The sequence below is a fragment of the Bombina bombina genome, chromosome 1 (assembly GCF_027579735.1).
Source record: "Bombina bombina isolate aBomBom1 chromosome 1, aBomBom1.pri, whole genome shotgun sequence".
Taxonomy (NCBI): domain Eukaryota; kingdom Metazoa; phylum Chordata; class Amphibia; order Anura; family Bombinatoridae; genus Bombina; species Bombina bombina.
The window spans coordinates 853775992-853796603 of NC_069499.1; the positions used below are offsets into that span (position 1 = coordinate 853775992).

Consider the following 20612-nt stretch of genomic DNA (forward strand, 5'->3'; position numbering starts at 1 on the left):
AAATATTTTTCATTAGATAGCGTTATTATGAGTGTAACTGTACTTTTACATGTATTTTTGAGTTGTTTTGTGCAACTTTTTATTCAAGCGTAACAGTTAACCAGAACTCTGAGGTCTCCCTAACCCAATGCGAGTTAACTTCAATTGCGCTCAAGCGATCGCGTTTAATTTCAACTTGTTATACGAGCGCTACTGCCGACTTGCGCAAACAGGTGCAAGAAACCCGATATCGCTTGTGCACAACTGTTAGCACTCTACTCGTAATCTGGCCCTAAATCAGCTCTCTGTTAGTACAGAGATCGGCACACATGCATGTGGTGCCAGTAAGGACACTGGAAAAAAAAATATCTAAATCAGCCTTACGTCCCTTTAATACTGTTGTAAGTTTATGATCATTTTTCACTTAACTGATATAAAGCATTTGCGTAGAAAACATTTTGACATTAAACGCTCTCTGCATAGTCCCATATTTAGTTTGGCCCCTCATATTGTTTGTATATTGTACGACAGGCTTTCAAGCTAAGTGAAGGGTAAGGACGGCAGTGTAAGTGCATGTTACAGTAACACTGCTATGTTTTATTATCTGTTCTGTTTGGGACTCTGCGTGTTTGTTTTATGCAGCTGTTCTAAGCATCTGCTTCTCATCTACACTGTCACATGATCATTTCTAGACAAGCAGACTGTCTATAGATTAAATCTCACACAGAAACTTCTTAACAAAATAATAAGGGGACATAGAAGGAACATGTTTGTGTCCCAGATATTCTTTTAACATTTAAAGTCTAAAAGAAAGATTATTTTGCTTGTTTCTCCAGACAGTAAACGCAGGCCTAATAAAGCGTGATTCCTACTAGAAGACTTTTACTGTTTAGGGTCCACTTGAAAACTGGCATTGTTTGTGACCAGATAGGAATAGAAATCTTTATACATGAGAAATGTCAATGCACATTTAAAAGTGAAATTATATAAATTATTAAATATTATAATTATATAAATATGTTTCAGTTCTTTCTCAGATTCTCAACTATTGGCAATTTGCTATATGAATTTAGAGTGAACAATACTTAAAGGGATACTCGTGTCAAAATTAAACTTTCATGATTCGGATAGCTCATGCATTTTTAAACAACTATCTAATTTACTTCCATTAACAAAACGTGCACAGTCTTTTTATATTTACACTTTTTTAGTTAACAGTTCTTACTGAGCATGTGCAAAAATTCACAGAATATACGTATATGCATTTGTGATTGGCTGATGGCTGTCATGTGATACAGGGGGAGTGGAAATAGACATAACTTTGAAATTTGTCAGAAAATAATCTACTACCCAATTGAATTTCAGACCAGGGGGTAGATTTATCAAGCAGCGGATGCTGCTATCTACCACCGTATTTTCCAGCTTGCCGGTAATATAAGTTAAGAAGCAGTGGTCATAAGATCGCTGTTTCTTAACTCGTCCATGACCTCTGAGGCGGCAGACAGAAATCAGCCCGGTCAGATACTATCGGGTTGATTGACACATCTTGCTAGCGGCCGATTGGCTGCGAATGTGCAGGGGGCGGCATTGCACAAGCATTTCACTAGAAATGCTTGTGCAATGATAAATGCCAACAGCGTATGCTTTCGGCATTTATCAATGTCCGCCCACACATTGATAAATCTACCCCTAAGTGCTAATGCATTGTCTTATTATTATGCATTTGTTGATTATGCAAATCTATAGTATTTACTGGTCCTTTAAAGGCATATCTCCCCGCCACTTCCGGGACAGGGAGGTGAGGGGGACTTGTAGGCAAAGGTACACCAGAGTTTTGTGGGTGGAACTGTGTTTTGAAAAAGATGGTTTAATCCATTGTAACGCGTTCAGCAAGAATACATTTCCTGTTTTTACTCTGTACACCAAGTTGTTTTTGAGTTTTAATAAAAAGAAGCTGAACTTCAGATTCTAATGTGTGAGTATATATTATTGATATTCACCAAATCTGGAAGTACTACTCTATTGTGAAATCTTCCTACAGAAAGTCACACATCATTCACTTGGTTTGATATCCTCTGTGAATTAGCGCCTCCTTTGTACACATATATCTACAACGGCTTTGGGAGAATCCGTTGGATGGCAGCGATTCTTTGAACCCGAGGGGAGTATTTTGTATTCTTTGTGACATTTTGACCTTTTATCTGGTATATTTTGGTTAGTTTAATTTTTATTTTATTTTGTATTACTTGTATCTACCATATTGTTGTTACATAAACTTGTCAGAGTTTTATGTAAGTTTGTTTTTGATATTATATAAACTCCATCAATACTTTTAACAGTAATAATGTGAAAAGCAGTATTCCAATCGATTAGAAAACATTTTTCATGCAGCTTTTTCAATGCTTTTTGTAGTGTTTGTTATTATTTCAAAAGCATTGAGCTGTTGAAAACATGTTGGCTATCCTCTTTCACATTACATATCATTATTAGATTAAAAATAACTAATAATTGTTTGGACATTTAAAATCTATTAATAACAAATATGCAAAATTATTTTAGGTTCACATCATGAAAAAGTATAAAAAAACACATTAGGCAACTGTTACAAATACTCCACCAATTAGTCACCTTATTTTACCTTCTAATTCACTGTGTGTATTTCGGTTTAGTATAGGTGTCTGGAAACCCCCAGAAAAACAACCTTGAAATTCCTAAGAAAACAATATGTGAAGAAAAATGGACTTTACACTAGATTTGACTTAAAAGGTAAAAAAAAAAAATGATATTGTGCATATGAAAAAGCACTGTTTATGCATGTTAAAAATATTTCTTTGTATGGAAAAAAAGATTACGATTGTGTAGCTGTGTATAGTTGGGCCTTTAGGACCAAATGATTATTGGCTGATTTCCCTCACAAGCATAAAAAGAAAAACAAAATTGTATTTTACGAATATCTGTTTTAAATAAAAACAAAAAATGAATACATTTTAAAAAGTTCTATTTTAAAGGCAACAAATTAAAATGGACATTTGTGTCGTAATTTCAAATGTAGATGCTTCTAATGAATTTTAATGTCATAAAAAATAGAGCTGATAATGAAATGTTGTCACTGTTAGATAATGGATCAGATTGGGGGCATTTAATGATAAATCTTGCTGTGTAATATCGACTGTGAAAAGCCAGGGAAATCTGTGCACGGCATGATTAGATGAAAAGCTAATGTATTTTATGAAAAATATAGTAATTACGTAACTGCAATGGATTGGGAGTCTCTTGCTAATATGAAAACAATGAGCGAAAACTAATATGACAAAACAGTAAAAAATAGAAAGAAATTATTTCCTAAGTATGAAGACAATTAAGCTAATGGGGCCCATTTATCAAGCTCTGGATGGAGCTTGAGGGCCTGTGTTTCTGGCGAGCCTTCAGGCTCGCCAGAAACACCAGTTATGAAGCAGCGGTCTAAAGACCACTGCTCCATAACCCTGTCCTCCTGCTCTGAGGAGACAGACAGAGATCACCGCAATTCAACCCAATCGAGTACGATCGGGTTGATTGACACCCCCGGCGTTGCACCAGCAGCTCACAAGAGCTGCTGGTGCAATGCTGAATACGGAGAGCGTTTTCCTCTCCGCATTCAGCGAGGTCTGTCAGACCTGATCCGCACTGTTGGATCAGGTCTGACAGACCTTTTGTTAATAGGCCCCAATGTATCAAAAAGTACAACAGCGGATGCTTAAAAACGTGGTGATAAGCAATGCCAGACCCGACAACTTCCAAAAACATCCCATAGTGTGCACCAACAAAGGGCTAGATAACAAGTGGAGCGCAAATTTATTGCATGCCCGTAAATGGGCATATTCATCTGTTTACAGGTGCATGATAAATAACCAGCCATTACAAGTGGCTGGTTATTGCTACCATGAATTTGCGGTAGCAATTAGCGCTCTGAAAATTAACCAGTGATCAGATCTCTGGTTAATTTTCTAAATGTGCCCCAATTGCCCCCAAAATAGAGTGGTGTGTTTTTTTTGTTTTTTTTTTAAAAAAAAGAGTAACTTTATTTTAAAAAAATATAACTGCAAGAAGCAGTTATAAGGGGTTAACATAGGATGGGTGCAGTGAAAAGTGCCTTTACATTGCGGTTTAGAGGGAACTGTTCTCTGTAAATATACAAGTATATGCTAATATACATATATATTTATATTTGCTGTGCGACATACCCCCTTGCTGCACTAGGTTTTCATGCCGTGTCTCACTGCATGAGAACGAGTCTCCCATTGGAGCTTATGGAAGCACGATCTTGTGACCTTGCTTTCGCATTGCACATAACTTGTAATACCAGCAAACATTTGCATGCATTGGTATTACTAAATGGAGAGCAAATATTGCCCTCGCCACAGAGATATTTTGTGCTCCACTTGTAATCTGGCCCAAAATGTTTTATATTGGAATAAAAAATTAAAATAAAAAGCAAATATTATATAGGCATTTGGGAGCTCAAAATGTCACGCCCATTCTGCAAACACAGTATTGACGGACCTGGCTGACAAAATGTTGCTGATTTCTGAGGCTTTGTGAAATGTGAAACATGATTTTTGACCTTTATTTCATAGTGTGCAAATGCTTATTCATGGTTTGATCTAAAGAACAGAACCCAAATAGTGTGTCATATCCTCTCATAGGGGTCTGATGATAAAAGGATCTCCAGTTCCACTAAGAAACACTCTTTTCAGTCTTGTCAAGCTTTCACTTGGAGAAATGTTCCCAGTGCCTTCCATAGGTAAGTATAGGGCTCGCTGCCTTTAAACATTCCAAACACATCACCAGTGAATGCGGATCTCAACAGTGTAGAGGATATGTTTTCAAAATATATTTACACAACATATAATGTGCATTCAAACCTTTATGAGCTGGGGGATTGTGGGTATATTGTACATGTGTACAGTATATGTTGTGTTCTATATATAATTATACTGTAAAATAGTATATTATGGGCTATATTACAAGTGTTGTGCTATTGTTAGTGTGGAACACTATAAGCAATACTGCGAACGCAATAACTTGCGAGCATATTACAAGTTGAAAGTGAACGGGTGCGCTTGAATGCAAACAATATCTATAGCGAATCATGTCCGCTAGACACTTGATAAATCAAGCCCATAATCTTTTTGCTGGTGGTGTGTATATATAGGTGTGTGTATATATGTGTATTCATGTGCATTTATATGTTTATATGAGTATATATGTTGAAAAATGCCGCTGATAGACTTGCTCGACACATGGGTTGCCACAAACCTTTAGTTTGTAAAAATAGCAATATTTGCAAAGCGCAATAAAGCAAAGCGCAAAAAAATTATATATGTTTACCATCATATGGTTTCTAAGAACTCAAGACACAACCATGTTTAAAACCTCTGTTTCTTCTGGATTTATTTCACTGTTCTTAACCCCTGTGTGTCACGCTAACCCACTGTCTAGCCTACCTTTAATCTGCTCTTATCCTGTCCCCAGCATATACACTTCTTTATTCTCTAACTTTGCTTAACTAATTAATTTATTTATTTATTCCCATCCAATTTCCTTTCTTAAATCTATCCCTCTGATCTTGTTGTAATTCTTAGTCTCCTCACCTGGGTGTAACTTATCTCCATGTTTCCAATCAATTAACTTTAGTAATATCAGTTGACTGTAAAAGCCCTATAAATTTCAGACCAGCTAAGGGGTAGCGTTTGCTGGGGTCTGAGCATTTCCCATCTCTCTAAGCTCCCATCTGTCTAAGTGACCATCTTTAAGTGGCAGCACTAAGAATTAGACAAGAATTGAACAAGATCTGAAGAAGATTTGAGGCAAGCTAAATATTTTCATTTCAAAAACAATCTTTTGCACTTAATATTCTACCATGTTTTCGGGACTGCTTTACCTTACAACAGTCTCATGCCTATTCCACAAGCAAGCTCACATGCTTATACCTTACCCTTCTCCACATGCAGTTTATATTGGCCCCTCTCTCCTTTCCTCTCCTTACCTTAGCTCTCATGAACTACTTTCTATTTTAAAATCTATGTCACTAAACTGCACCACCTCACAAAAATACCCCCAATGCTATAAATCTCATTCTCACCTACTCTTACTTTCCATCTTGCTGCTATTAGCATCAGGTGACATCTCTCCAAATCCTGGGCCCACCCTCATTCCCACCATTACCAAATCACGCACTCCTTATAGAAACTTTAACAAAAGCAACACACATAACCTCATTTCCATCCAATGCATCCCATACGCACACTCCTTACAGCAACAAACTTACAACCATTCATGACATGTTTATTTCAATTGCTTTCACCCTTTTAGCAATTACCAAAACCTGGCTATCTTCTTCCGACATCATTTCCACTGCTGCTCTCACACATGCTGGTCTTCACTTTAGCCATACCCCTAGGCCAGGTGCTCTCCCCCTCCTGCACTTATCAGTACCTACCTTCAATCCCATCTCTCTCCTTCTCCTCCTTTGAAGTCCACTGTATTTGCCTGTCCTCCCCACTCTCCCTAAAAGTGGCAGTCATCTATCGCCCCCCTGGACCAACCTCCCAATTCCTTGACAACTTTGCCTCCTGGCTTCCTCACTTTCTCTCTACAAATATACCAACTCTAATTCTTGGGGACTTCAACATACCCATTGACAACCCATCTGCCCCTGCGGCCTCTAAACTTCTTTCACTCACATCCTTCTTTGGGTTCTCACAATCCACCCTTTTCCCTACTCACTCCATCGACCAGGTATTTTCCTACCGCTGCTCTATATCTGACCTCACCTGTCGTCCTTTTCCCATTTCAGACCATCACCTGGTCACCTATAATATTAATGCAACAGCTAAACCCACTTCTCCATCCCGCCCCCGCACCTGTAGAAATCTACATGCTGTGCATCCGCTCCAATTTTCAAAAATCATTCAAGATCTCCTCCCTCACACTTCCACTATAACCTGTCCTGATCTTGCTACAGCCCACTATAAGAAAACTCTCGCCTCTGCACTATATACACTTGCCCCTCCCCAACTGCGCAAAACATCACACCATCAGTTACAGCCCTGGCACTCTCAGCAAACACGCTATTTGCAAAACTTCTCCCATACTGCTGAGCATGTCTGGAGGAAAACTCACTCTGAACCTGATTTCATACACTATAAGTTTATTCTTCGTTCATACACTTCTGCCCTTCACTTAGCCAAGCAAACCTACTTCTCTTCTCTCATATCTACTCTTTCCTGAAACCCTAAACAACTCTTCTCCACCTTTAACTCTCTCCTCTACCCACCTGCTCCACCCCCCCCATCTGTCTTTAGTGCTCAAGACCTGGCAGACTACTTTTTAAACAAAACACGTACTATTCGAAGCAACATCCCAACACCAACCTGCAATATTCCAACAACAGTTACTCCCTCTGCTTCCCTCTGCATCTTCTATCCAGCCACTGAGAATGAAGTTACTTCCTTACTATCTTCCTCACGCCTCACTACCTGCCCGCTCGATCCTATCCCTTCCCATCTAATACCCTCCCTATCTTCCACCCTCACTCCTCCTCTTACTCACATCTTCAACCTATCTTTCTTGGCTCATTCCCATCTTCTTTCAAACATGCAAAAGTCACTCCCATACTCAAAAAACCCTCCTTCGACCCTAATTCTCCTGAAAGCTACCGCCCCATATCACTGCTTCCACTAACATCAAAACTCCTGGAAAAACTAGTTTACAATTGCCTAACCCACTTCCTGTCCACCAACTCCTTGCTTGACCCCCTGCAATCTGGATTCCGCCCCAAACACTCAACTGAGACTACCCTTATCAAGGTTACTAACAAACTTCTCTCTGCTAAAAATATTGGCCACTACTCTATACTCATCTTACTTAACCTCTCAGCTGCCTTTGACACAGTTGACCTCCCCGTCCTCCTACAGACCCTTAGCTCTTTTGGTCTCTTTGACACCGCTCTTTCCTGGATTCACTCCTATCTTTCTCACAGGTCTTTTTCTGTGTCATTTGCCGGCGACTCCTCCTCTCCAATGCCTCTGTCTGTCTGAGTACCTCAAGGATCTGTTCTGGATCCTCTACTCTTCTCCATTTATACTTCTTCGCTGGGTAAACTTATCAACAGTTATGGCTTCAAATATCACCTCTATGCTGCTGACATCCAGATCTACCTCTCCACCCCTGCTCTCTCTCCATCTGTCCTTTCTCATGTCAGCGACTGCTTATCTGATATGTCATCCTGGCCTCCCACCATCTAAAGATTAACATGTCCAAGACTGAGCTACATTTTTATCCCCCCCTCAAGCTCTACGCTGACTTCTGACTTCTCTATCCCTGTTGACGGCATCACCATTTCACCATCGCCCCAAATCCGCTGCCTCAGAGTTACACTAGACTCAAATCTATCCTTCCTCCCCCATATCCAATCGCTTTCTACATCCTGCCACAACCATCTACGCAATATTTCCAAGATTCAACCTTTTCTGAGCGCTAACACCACAAAGCTAATAATCCACTCCCTTGTTATTTCCCGACTTGACTACTGCAATAACCTACTTACTGGCCTTCCTCTTTCCCGCCTCTCCCCCCTTCAATCCATTCTAAAGGCCTCTGCCAGGCTAATCCACCTCTCCAATCGCTCTGTATCTGCTGCACCTCTCTCCCTTCATTGACTCCCCATTCACAGCAGAAATAAATTAAAAATTATTACCCTTACATACAAAGCTCTCACCAACGCCGCTCCCCTCTATCTATCCTCTCTAATAAACAAGTATACTCCAGCCCGCCCACTAAGATCCAACAATGACCTGCTCCTTGCATCCGCGACTATCACCACTTCTCATGCTAGACTGCAGGACTTCTGTGGTGCAGCATCTACCCTCTGGAACACTATTCCTCATGCTGTCAGGCTTTGCCCTAATCTTTCTTCCTTTAAATGCTCCCTGAAGACTTTTCTGTTCAGAGAAGCCTACCACCCAACTCAATAACAAATTAATTTCACTTACCTAACAACATTTTCCTCATCTAACTCTACATTAACATCTTTCTTAATCTTGCAATCCTCCCCTCCTGTTTCTCAACCTCCTACCCTTCTAGATTGTAAGTTCCCATGGGAATAGGGCCCTCAATTCCTCCTGTATGTGTTTGTAAATTTTGTCCTGTCTGTCTCCTACAAGTTTTTTATCATTGTTTTATCTAAAAGATTTGTATCCATGGACAGCGCTGCGGAATATGTTGGTGCTTCATAAATAAAGTATAATAATAATAATAATGTTACAGCAGTTCCATACTTGCAACTTAATTGTTGGAATACTTGATTTTAAGTTTGTATCAACTGGGGTTCTTCCAAACAGTTCTGCTAGAAAAACACTCAAATCCCATATGCAGTATTTGTGATAATCCTTAGACAAATCCTGTTTTAGGTATTAATTTTCCTTTGCACTTGATAGTAAAAGGAAATATTACCTCCAATGCTCCTTTCCCCTCTGCATGTGTAACCCGGAGGGTAATTTCAATGTTAGTGTAATACCTTCAAAGTAATGCAAATCTCAGTGTAATTCACTGTGTATTACCTAACTTAGAATATCATCTTTCTGTAGATTAGTTTAAACAGTGAGGGATCCATTACCCAGGAAGACAATGATGAACAATAAAGGACTGAGCCTATGACCTCTATTCCAGTCCATAATTCTTATGCTTTGTAAGGCTTTCCCCTAGTTATCAAAGACATTGCAATCCATATGAAAATCCTGCAATAACTCATGTATTACTTGCTATTCAAATGCATTTGTGGTGTAAGAACAACCCCTGAAACTTGCATGTGGTCAATGCAACAGCATTAATAGAATAAATATACCAAAAAAATGCTTTTTAACCCTTTTGTGACTGAGTTAAAGTGTCTACATCGGAACAACTGTTCAGATGTAGGCAAATTGAAATTTTATTTCAATTATGGGATCGGGTCTGGGGGGCATCCCTATGACTCTAGGAACGCCCTCCAGACCACGATCAAATCCTGCAAGCGCAGTAGGCTTCAGGACAGCCGTTGGCTATGACGTATTGCGTCATAGCGGCTTTAAAGCCCAGCACCGTTGTGACGGAATACAACGGCACAACGGCGGGAAAGGGTTAAGTAGTTCTTCACATGATTTGCAGACTTTTCAAATTCAAGCTCTAAAACTCATTTTGGCCTGTTTCAAGCAGCAGAATTTGGTATTTTCATGTATTTTGTTATGTTAAAGGTACAGTAAAAAAAATCTGTCGTCTTGCTATAAAATAACATATCAGCCAGGTCTAAACATGTTTTGTTAAACACATGAACATCTTGCTTGCTGCAGTTGGTTTTCAACTCCAGACTCAACCCACCACTTGCCTTATTTGGACTAACCAATACAGATTTGAGTCTGCAGACAAAGCTAACCAAGGTCATTGTGTTAGTATAAAGTGCTTTATTGTGCAGATTAAGTTAATTAGGGAAAATGTAGCAGGGTTAGCTTTCTGAAGTCTCCAGTGTTCATTTCCAGCTGTGAGAATTCAAAATTTTGCCTTTTTCAAATGTAAATTACATTAAAAGGCCACTAAACGTGACATTTCGACAATGCATTATGGGCCAGGTTACAAATGGAATGCTAAATATCATTTTCGTGAAAACGATATTTGCACTACACTGTGTAATACCAGCACACACTAATGTGCGCTGGTATTACAAGTTAACTGCAATGCGAACGCAAGCTCACGCTTGCATTGCTGGGAAGCATTGAGCTCACGAGAGCTCGTTTCCATAGGCTCCAATGGGAGCCTCATTCTTATGCTATCAGAGATGGCATCAGAACTTCGTGCAGTGAAGGGGTAAGTAGCGCAGCGATGGCAGCATATTTTTAAATAAATATGTATATGACCATATACATATATAGTTATGTGTTAATATGTGTATATAACATATTAACACATAAATATATAGGTATATATTCATATACATATATATTTACTGGGAACACATAGTTCCCATAGAGCGCAAAGTAAAGGCACTTTTCAGTGCTGGTTATTTTTCTAACATCCCACTCCCACCAACTTTAGACCCCAAAAACTGCCTAGAGCAGTTGTTTTTTAATTAAACAAAATGCTACTTTTTTTTAAATAAAAAAGTATAATGCCCTCTATATTGAGGGCATTTGGGGCACTTTTAGAAAATTAACCAGAGATCAGATCTCTGGTTAATTTTCTGAGCGCTAATTGCTACTGTGAGCTCGCAGTCACTTATAATGACTGGTTAATTATCACCCACCCGCAAATGGACAAATTTGTCCGTTTGCGGGTGCATGATAATTTAGTGCTCCACTTGTAATCTGGGCCACAATGTATTATTATTGCAAGTGCAACATTATTGAAATATACATTCATTATTTATTTTGCTGCCTTTTGTTGTAAAATACATCTAAAATTTGTGCTTGATTTATTTTCTCCCAGGGAGGTTTAGGTTAATACTTTTAGGCAATTTAAGTAAGATTTTGTTTACTTCACCGCCCCTAAGATTCTCAGCAGTGACATGTTTGTAAAGGGTGGATTATCAGTATTGCATCAACAATCATGATAGGAGAAGCATTCTTTGCAATAGTAACTTTAGGTTGAATCAGTGCTAAACCACCTTAAGGGAAGAGATAAGGGAAACAGAGTTTGTTCTATATCTGAATATTAGCTTGCAATTGGTTATCAAGGATTCTTTTGTTCTGGAGGACAGGGAAATCAGTGAAATAAACAAACATAAATTAATATACTCACTTGACAAAATAAAGCTGCAGTTTTTATTGTAAAATTATTCTCAGATATGAAGGTTCAAAATTGTGTAGTTTACCATTTGTGTTTAATCGTCCTTTAACAGGGGCACAATAATCAATGAAAGTGTAGTGAAAGGTGTTTTGCTATGCATAACTAAACATTCTATATAAAAAATCTCAAAGATTTTACTTTCCCTTTAAATTCCCAATCACAGTACACTAGAAAGTGTTTGGATAAGCCTGATGTAGTGCCTGATTAAATCAACCTTCTCCTCCTCCATCAACTCACTTTCTATATCTGTACAATATAAAGTTTTAATAATTTGCCATTAACATTGAGCTATCCTACAAGCTTATCTTCTGTACATATTTCTTGTCTTAAAATGAATACAAGACTGTTGAAGCCTAGTTTTAGGAGCCCTCTAGTGGTCATTTGTAATATTCCATGTATACATTAATGGGACATTAAACTACTGTGCATAACTACTAAAGAAGAGTAACTACTCACCATCCATGTTACTGCATTTCATCCAGTGGTGGGATTCTGAAATTTTAGTAACATATTCTCTTACTTCTCTTTAATACAGAACCTATACACTTTCTAAATTTTAGGAACAGGTTAATCCCACCACTGATTTCATCCTGTTCCTGCAGCTCTTTATAAATCAGTTCTCTTTTAATAGCTTAAATGTGCCAGATACTGAAGCTCCGCCTCTTTGTACTGGGGGGCCGCCATCTTGAATCTCAGGTATTCTCACAGCCTGTGACAGAAGCAGTTCACACTCACAGATCAGTGATATTGCCTATTTTTACAGCTGTATAATGTGCTTAAGGTTAGTGTGTAATATTACTGATCTGTGAGTGTGCGCAGCTCATGTCACAGGCTGTGAGTATACATGAGCTTCAAGATGGCAGCCCCCAGTACAAAGAGGCGGAGATTCAGTATCTGGCACCTTTAAGCTATTACAACAGGAGAACCGGTTTGAAAAGAGCTGCAGGTCCAGGATGCAATGCAATAATATAGTAAGTAGTAACAACTCTGGGTAGTTGTGCCCAGCAGTTTAATGTCCCTTTAAACTCAAGCATTTTTAGTAGAGAGACTCACATCACAAAGGGGGTTGCCAATTGTCTGTTATTTCCAAGGATTTCCCTTATTTGCCCAAATAACACAAAGAGGACACAGAGAGAGAGGACACAGACAGGGGAAGAGGGCACAGAGAGAGGTCGTGGGCACAGAGAGAGGGAGAGAGAAGACACAGATGGAGGGAGAGAGGATTGCTAACCATGTTGTCTTCCACAATAAAAAAGCAAAATTGACACCCTCATTAGAAAAGCAGCAATCCTCATGTTTTAAATAATTGTTCTTGTGTCCATCCAGCTGCTATATAATGCTCATATCAATTACAAACACCTCTTATTGGTTTTATTTTTAAAGTTCTTGCTCCTTTTTGGCGGTCTTTATTATCCCTTCAAAACAGAAATATATTGTAAGACCAGGGGCATAACTAGACCTTGCTGGGCCCTAGGGCAAAAGCTGTTAAGAACCCCCCCTTTTAATAACTCTCTTTCGGGTTATTTGCAATAATGGAGGTAAAGCCGGCAACTGCATAGGAGCTACTTTTAAGTGACTGGGAGTAAATTTTCTCCCTTAGTTAGTCCATGCCAGAGGATATGCACTTGCATGGCATTTCTGTACAAATATGGCTGCAGGTTTTTCAGTACAACATCGCTGTGGCAACCATCTTGGAAACACAGTAAAAACGACCTTAAAACAAAACTTAGTAACATTAAAAACGACCTTAAAACATAACTTTTATTCCAGTGGCTTAAAAGAATACTGTACAATGCCAATGCAAAATGGTAGGGCTCACTCAGCTGACATGTTTCGGTTTTCACTGTACTCTTAGCTGTGAGTGACCTTAACAACAAGTGAACTTTAATACCCCAAGATTTAAAATCATTTTTTCAGGTATTCAGTGAGGACATTTCTACTACTTTGAAATTCTTAAGGTTGACTGAGAATTGATGAAGGGGCTATCACTCTGCAAATAATTGCCGTCATACTTTTTACTGCTTTTTTATGAAATAACTACTATTAGATTGTCAATTTATTACCTTATTATTAAAAAAGTTTACCAAATCACAATATACCTTTAATAAGTGATCTTAAGGTACCAATTACCCCTTCATAATTCTCTCTCTACTGATCCATTCTTTCTTATTCAGATGCAATTCATGGTTACATCCATAGTCTCATACATGATCTCATGAAAAATAACTGAATAAATAAGTGAAATGACTGATAGTTAGTGAATAGAAAAATAATAGATAAAGGACTAACAGAAGGAAAAATGAGCCCTGAGGAGCTGTCAAAAATATCCTATTGCCAACAATTTATCACATCATACTCAGAGTTAAATCCTTGCGGTACTCTAATTCTAAGCCTGAGTATCCAATATATTTATTTTCTGGCTAAAATCACCTTCATATCCAAATAACCTCTTTTGTGCCATACTCTCTCAATTACATTCCATTTTAATGAGGACGCATTACTCTGATGACACTGTTTAAAGTGCTAAACCAGGGGCGTTGTCAGGGACCCATTCTTTATGCTGACTAAGTATAGTAACTCATGTGTAGTTAGCCCCACATATTGTAATTTACATACAGTGCAAGTTAAAAGGTAAATTACATTAGTCGTTCTGCAAATGTATATTCTTTCTGCTGAAAAACCTCTCCTGTAACTACACTTTGAAAATGTTCACCCATCTGAAGGTGTTCACAGGCTTTGCACTGAGAGATGCTGCACTTAAAGGTACCCCTATGATGTAACCATGAGCTCTGCCCTGTCGATATACTTCATAGTTTTGTAGGAGCCACCCAATTGCCAACACTTTTTCCTTTTTTGAATGCAAACCTACAGCCTTTTCTGGACACTTCAGTCAACAGATTGTCCACTGATAATATTGCAAAGTGTCGGCATATTATATTTCAAATTTGGTGGTATTGGCTAATATATTGTTTCCCTATGATTTCAATTCTCTAATGTCCGTTTTTTTTGTTTTGGTCCTTAGTAGGTCATCCCTATTCAGTTTATTAACATCAGTTTTCACTTGTGTTAAGAGCTTTTGTAAGTAACCTCTCTCCAATAATCTGTCGTTCAGGAGACCTGCCTGATGCTCATAGCTCTCCTCCTTCTAACAATTATGCTTCAAGCGAATAAACTGGTTTTTAGCCATCGACTTGAACACCCTTTTGGGATGACAGCCATGAGCATAAAGCAGCGTTTTACCTGCTATTGGTTTCCTATAGATATCTGTGATGACTTTCTCATGTTGGGCTCCATTGAGAGCTAATTCCAGGTAGGTTATAGTATATTTCAAAAATTCAAAAGTTAATTCAATACCTGCTTCATTCCTGTTTAAATAATGTACAAAGTCCTCCGCTTCTGACCTATTGTCTTCCCAAATGAAGAGCAAGTCATCAATGTAGCATTAGTAGTATATGACATGGTGTAAGAAAGGGTGTGTACCTCCATAGATATGGGACAGCTCCCACCAACCCATGAAAAGGTTTGCATATGAGAGGGCAAACTTCGCCCCCATGGCTGTCCCACATCTCTGGAGGTAAAAAAATCCCTTCAAAACAGAAATAATTATGACTTAATAAAAATTTAGTAACTCTCAATATAAACTTTCGAAATTCAGAACTATAAAGAGATGATCTCTATAGGAAGAAATCAATAGCCTCCAGACATTTGGATTGAGGTATGGATGAATAGAAAGCCTTCACATTGTGAACAAACTGTAGGAACCCTTCCATTGCAAATGTTCCATTTCATATAGGAGTTTCTTGGTATGTCTTAAATGGCTAGACAGGTTCTCCGCAAGGGGTTGGAGAATTTCATCCAGCCACTGTGACAGATGCTCGAAAATGGACCCTATCTCACTAGCTATCGGTCTTCCCTCCACATTAGAAAGGGACTTATGACCTTAGGTAGATGATTAAAGGAAGGTACAGTTGGGATTTTCTACTAACAGGTAATCACAAGTGTCACTGTCAAGTAAAGCTTAATTTTTCCCTTCATCAACTAAGTGTCTCAACTACCTTGGAAACCATCTTGGAAACCCTGTCATTATATTTGTAAGGTTAAATCCATTCACTTTATGTACACTATAAGCTCTGATTTGCAGGGAGGGGGGAACACAGACAGGATGTAGGTGGAGTCCAAGCCCCAGCAGCCCTATGTAGCAACGTCTCTACTGATTGGCCAGATAAGTCATCTAGATGTTTGGGCCCAGTCTCAATTGAGACCAATCCAGACATGATTCTTCAGAAGACAGGGCTAGCCACGGTGATTGTGTAGTCTCCATTATTTGCCTTCAGTAGAAATGATAAGACTGCAAACTAGGAACTAATATGTAGCAAAATTAGACTGCCATGTGCTCTTTCAGTTTCCAGGAATAGAAAATCCACAATTACTTAAATTACAGAAAAAGGGGGGATAAATAATGAGAGTGTACCTCAAAGTTGTTATACTGTCAAACTTTCTATCTATCTATCTATCTATCTATCATCTATTTATCTATATATACTGGTATATATAGAGAGATCAAGAGAGAGAGAGAGAGATAAATATGGACAAAGAAAGTTTTTATGTTCTAAACATGTATGGTTTAGAGAAGCGAAGGGAAAGAGATGACATGATAGAAACCTTTAAATATATGAAGGGACTTAAAGGGATAGGAAAGTCAAAATTAAACTTGCATAATTCAGATAGAGCATGTTATTTAACACTTTGAAATTAACTTCTATTTTCAAATGTGCTTCATTCTCTTGGTATCCCTTGTTGAAAAAGAATATGCAGATATCCTACACTAGTATGGGCTAGCTGCTGATTGATGCCTGCACACATTTGTCTCTTTTCATTGGCTAACTAGATGTGTTCAGCTAGCTGCCAGTAGTGCAATGCTGTTCCTTCAGCAAAGGATAACAACAAAATGAAGCAAATTTGATAACAGAAGTAAATTGGTAAGTTGTTTAAAATTGTATGTTCTATCTGAATCATTAAATAAAATTTTGGGGTTTCTGTCCCTTTGATAAAGTGGAAGCTGAAAGCATTTTCCACAAAAAATAAATAAAAATAAATTAGAGAGTAGCAAAAAAAAGTGACGAGCAGTCAAGGTGGTCATATTATTATTTACGTTTGTTACTTGGTAAAATGAATAATTTGCTTATTACTGGCCAACAGAGGGTAAAATGACTACTCAGTTGTGAAAAATATACATGGTGGCATCAGGAGTAGGTGCCTACGATCATGTGACCCCCACCTACGATCATGCCCAGTCACCTACAGATTGTCAAGGATTTTTGTTGTAGACAGCTGGTAACCCTGCCTATGAGCACTGTGAAAGAGAATCTACAGGCTACTAATGGGCAGAGATGCCCAGGGATATCTGGTTTGTCAAAGGCTAGATGGAGTGAAGATCATCTTGGTGTATAAGACAACGCGGGAATATCCCCCAAGCTCCCACACCGTTATAGTTCCAATTGAAATCCCATCTGGTAGTGGATATTCCTGAGCTGCATTGGTTGTTGTCGGCTCCGCTGCAATAATGCTGGGACTCAATCCAGTTTCAGACAGCTTCTTGGCCGTTTGAACGGCAGAGTTAACATAGCAAAGAGTAGCTCTCCTTCTTGGGTCCTGCTATGCGGTATGTCGGCTGTAAAGTAGGTGGCAAAAGCCTCAGTGTGTGTATAAGCACCATTGGAGGATCTGCAACTTCAGGTATATCTTGTGCAGAATTTACATTGATGACTTCAGTAGAGTGATTAAGTTGTTGCCGTATTTGATAGTCATGCATTAAAAAATCCCATGGAGCTCTTACAAGCAGGTTCTGGAAACAGAGTTCTAGTTTTTCCATGCTATGATTAAAGGGACATAATACTCATAAGCTAAATTCCTTGAAACTGATGCAGTATAACTGTAAAAAGCTGACAGGAAACTATCACCTGAGCATCTCTATGTAAAAAAGGAAGCTATTTACCTCACAATTTCCTCAGCTCAGCAGAGTAAGTTCTGTGTAAAAAGTTATACTCAGCTGCTGCTCAGCTGCAGGTACAAAAATAAATAAATGAAGAAATGAACAGCAGCCAATCAGCATCAACAGTGCTGAGGTCATGAACTCTTTTACTGTGATCTCATGAGATTTCACTTAACTCTCATGAGATTTCATTGTAAACTTCCTTACACTGAATAGGGAAATAAAATGAGTGTGCACGAAAGCTCGCTACTTCCGCTGTCCGGGGACAGACATACTGATTTGTTGCTTAGAAGTCCTTTACAATGGGATGTGGCTACTGAGAAACTTTTGAGGTAAAATATCTTTCTTTTTTTTACATAGAGATATTCAGCTGATATTTTCTAGTCAGCTTTTTACAGCTATACTGCATCACTTTCAAGTGTTTAAACATTTGGGTATTATGGCCCTTTAATACAAATTTGCAGGCCTGTTTCCTGTGCGGCAGTCATTTTTGCGGGATAGTAGCGAAGAATTTGTAAATTATATCTTCTCTTATTCGAGCGCTAAGCAGCTAATTTAGTTCAGCAGAGGAGTGTATATGTCAGGCTTAATTTGTAGTAAGCCAATTAGGGCAAATACCCTTGATTGCCCGAGAGGGGTGGCTTTGCCTATGTATGAGCCACCACTCTAGGCCTCCTGCTTCCGATGCCAGGCTCAAACTTCATAAATACAGAGCAATTTTTCTTGAATTAAAGTGCTGTTAGGCAGTCTACCCTTGTAGACAGTTGATTATGTTGTTGTGCTGTAGGATCTCTCTTTTAACCGGTGGATTTTGAGTGTTCAGTAGGAGCTTAGGTAAAATGTGACCATGTAAGATTGCAGTTCAAACACGCCCCCTAAAAGCAAAGTTTTAATATAAACTGCTAATACATTAACTGTTTGAGTAATTATTTGTGCATGGACTCCTATAAAGTTCCTAATCCCTTACACTACTAGCTTCAAACCAACTATAAGACACTTTTGCTGCATTTCATTAAAGGGACATTCTACACTAGATTTTTCTTTACATTAATGTTTTCTAGATGGTACATTTATATGACCTATCTGGGAGTGTTTTTCTAACAATGTATAGTTTTGCTTAATGTTTTAATAACATTGTGCTGATTTTCAGACTCCTAACCAAGCCCCAAAGTATCAGATGTAAACTGAAGTTTACAGATTCCTGCTGGCTCCTGCTTGTGTAATGGGTCTTCTTATATGCAGGGGAGAGGGAGGGTCTGCTCTGACTCCTTTCTCAGCCCCTTTAAGTGGGTGTTCCAGCCTAACCTCATCAACAGTGCTAAACTGTGAACTTCTAAGTAAGTTGTTAAAAGGCTTATACTTTAGATCAGCATCTGTGCATATTCTTCTTTATAGTAGTGTCTATTACATGCAGTTATATGAAAATTGGTCCAATAATGTGAATTTTCACTTTATACAAAAGTGATTGATGCCATCTAGTGTTCAAAAATGTTCATTACACCACTTAGTATGCAACAATATTGATAAACTTACTTAAGTAACATTGTTAAACAAAATCCAATAAAATCTCCATGTCAGGTGATGTGAAAATATATTATTTGAGTATTCTAAAAATGTGCAAATGACACATTGATAATATAATTATATAAAAATAAATAAATGTGAAAATAAAATGTTAATGGCACCTCCTGCAATCCTTAACTGCAAAGGAACATTTTCATATATTTTTATTATTTTATATATTATTAATTTGTGGTGCAAATTAATTGCTTTAGAATGTCCCTTTAAATGTGTCCCTCTCCTGTAGCTAATTTATATATACCTATAATCAATAAAATATTGGCACGTTAATAAGATGCTCTGTAGAGGCAATATAACTCTTAAGGTTCTCATTTTCTATAAAAGTCAGGGCCATCCTAAAAATATAGATACAATTTTTTTTTTTTCCAAAGCCTTTTTTTTTTTTTTTTAAAGCAACGGCGCTCTTCATTGTAGTATGTCACAAACATCACCTCTGGCCAATCACTCAATTTCCTCTCAGCCTAATTTTCTAACAACTTATGACTCTTCACCAATCTGACATTGCAAGCATCATTCATTGGGCGAGATTACATATGCGGCATCGCCCGCAAAAGCCGGCGACGCCGGTGCTTAGTTTGATTTTCCTATCACATACAGTATACGGTGCCGCATACAAATGCGGCGCATATATTTCACCCGTCGGACGCTATTTTTACTCCCATAAGCTAACATAGAACCGCTTAACAAATTGGTATCACATATTCAGTGCAAGGACTTACGCTGCGAAAATGGAGACATTTTACATTTTCACCTCACCACACATAGGCAAGCGCAGCAAGCCTTGTGAGCACCGTAACTCATGTAACTGCCTGAAAATATTAACAAATACCTAACGCATGCGCAATATCTATCTACCTGTCAACCACCAACATCCACCGCTATAACCAATAAAATTATTAACCCCTAATCCGCCATTCACCCACATTGCAATCTACCTAATAAAACTAGTAACCCCTAATCCGCCATTCACCCACATCGCGATGTGGATGAGAGCAAATGAAATCCTATTGGCTGTTCAAAAGGCATAGGAAAGTAAAAATTTAAGTTGCACTAGTGGGAGCTAGCTGCAAATTGGTGCCTGCACACATTTGTCTCTTGTGATTGGTTGAATAGATGTGTTCAGCTAGCTTCCAGTAGTGCAATTCTGTTCCTTCAGCAAATAATAACAACAGAACAAAGCAAATTTGATAATATAAGTAAATTG

The 20612-nt window shown here is 38.4% G+C and overlaps 1 long non-coding RNA gene across 1 annotated transcript in view; it reads left to right on the top strand.

The window, feature by feature from the left end:
• The first annotated feature begins 2652 nt into the window (after positions 1-2652).
• Positions 2653-20612, top strand: part of LOC128640141 (uncharacterized) — a 50101-nt gene continuing 32141 nt past the window's right edge. Inside the window, exons 1-2 of the long non-coding RNA XR_008399298.1 lie at positions 2653-2745; positions 4665-4762. This is a non-coding gene — a long non-coding RNA (uncharacterized LOC128640141). The remainder of the gene's footprint in view (positions 2746-4664; positions 4763-20612) is intronic.